General features: G+C 38.8%; 1 long non-coding RNA gene across 1 annotated transcript in view; it reads right to left on the bottom strand.

The window, feature by feature from the left end:
* Nucleotides 1-202: 202 nt before the first annotated feature.
* Nucleotides 203-1,831, bottom strand: part of LOC117795162 — a 50,718-nt gene continuing 49,089 nt past the window's right edge. The window contains exon 4 of the long non-coding RNA XR_004619004.1: nucleotides 203-272. This is a non-coding gene — a long non-coding RNA (uncharacterized LOC117795162). The remainder of the gene's footprint in view (nucleotides 273-1,831) is intronic.

Genomic DNA, 1,831 nt, shown 5'->3' with positions numbered 1-1,831 from the left:
ATTAAGATGAATTTTGAATCTGGAAAAAAAGTAAGGGAAATCCTTAGATTCCCTTGCTGTTTTCATCCTTTGACCTTCAGTTTTAATAGACCTTTGATGGAGAACAGGAGAGAAAGCTGAGGTCCCCAGCAAGGTGGGGAGTTGGATTCAATACCTGCAGGATAAGTCTAGGACCCATACAGTGATTAAACTGAAAAACTCACCCCTTCTGCATTCTTCAGGTAGTCAGGAAGGAAATTTGCTGGTTTAGGCCATGGATCTCAGTGAATGGGCTGGGAGAGAAGAGGGGAGAAGATCTAGGGTTGGTATTGCTACATCCTGTAAGTTTTCAAAGAACACTTTTTTAAAAAAAAAGATTTATTTTATTTATTTATTTTAGAGAAAGAGATGGGGAGAGAGAGAGAGAGCACGCATGTGTGAGCCTGGGTGGGGCAGAGGGAGAGAATCTAAAGCAGACTTTGCGCTGAGCGCCATGGGGCTCGATCCCACAACCTTGAGATCACGACCTGAGATGAAATCAAGAGTCAGATGCTTAACCAACTGAGTCACCCAGACGCCACAAAAGAACACTTCCAAAGAAGAAATATTTTTACTGCGTTTGGTCCTAAATCTTTTACAATTTCCATTGTAATTTCTTCTTTAACCTTTGATTATTTAAAAATGCGGTATTAATTTCCCATATAGTATAAGGGTGTTTTTATTTTTATTCTTTTCTTCTTGCTTCTTTTTTTTTTTATTAAAGATTTTATTTATGTATTTGACAGAGAGAGAGACAGCCAGAGAGAGAGGGAACACTGGCTGGGGGAGTGGGAGAGGAAGAAGCAGGCTCCCAGCAGAGCAGGGAGCCCAATGCGGGGCTCGATTCCAGGACCCTGGGATCACGCCCTGAGCCAAAGGCAGACGCTTAACAACTGAGCCACCCAGGCGCCCCTTTTCTTCTTGATTCTAATTAAATTGTACTATGGTCAATGTATGCAAACTGTATGCTATTGATTTTTTGAATTTTGTGGAAGCTTCCTTTGTGATTAACTATTGATTTTTTGTAAATATGCCACATATACATGAAAAATCTATGTTCTGGCATGCCTGGGTGGCTCAGTTGGTTAAGCATCTACCTTCGGCTCCAGTCATGATCCCAGGGTCCTGGGATTGAGCCCCACATCAGGCTCCCTGCTCAGTGGGGAGTCTGCTTTTCCTTCTCCTCCCTTCTGCTCATGCTCTCTCTCTCTCAAATAAATAAATAAAATTAAAAAAAAAAAAAAAAGAAAAACGTATGTTCTCTATTTTTTGGGTATAGTGTTCTCTTAATGCATCTGTCCAGTATATCATGTTGGCTAATTGTGTTGTCTGATCCTTTGTCAGATTTCTCTATCGGTGTCTGAGAGAGTTGTGTTAAAATCTCTTACAATGAATGTGGATTATCTAATTTTCTTTGTAATTCTGTTTTTCGTTAATATACACCTATGCTGGGGCACCTGGCTGCCTCAGTCAGTGGAGCATGTGACTCCTGATCACAGGGTTGTGGGTTCAAGCCCCGCTTTGGGTGTGGAAATTAAATAAAATCTTTATGAAATATATATATATATGTACTTATACTGTATTAGTAGATGCATGCAAGTTCATGATAATTATAATTTTTTCTAGACCTAAAAAAATCATTTGAGAATGAAGCTCTTTATCTCTGTTAATGCTTTAGCCTTAAATTCTGTTTTATCTACTGTCAGGATTGCTCACTCAAAATCTTTTGCTTAGTTTTTGCCTGGGTTATCTTTTCTCATCTCTTTATTTTCTTTGTTTGTTTTAGGTATGTCTCTTTTTTTTTTTTTTTTAA

Source organism: Ailuropoda melanoleuca, chromosome 12, assembly GCF_002007445.2.
Source record: "Ailuropoda melanoleuca isolate Jingjing chromosome 12, ASM200744v2, whole genome shotgun sequence".
In the NCBI taxonomy this organism is placed as follows: Eukaryota; Metazoa; Chordata; class Mammalia; order Carnivora; family Ursidae; genus Ailuropoda; species Ailuropoda melanoleuca.
The sequence above is the reverse complement of the archived record's forward strand: the minus strand, read 5'-3'. Positions and strand labels throughout refer to the sequence as shown.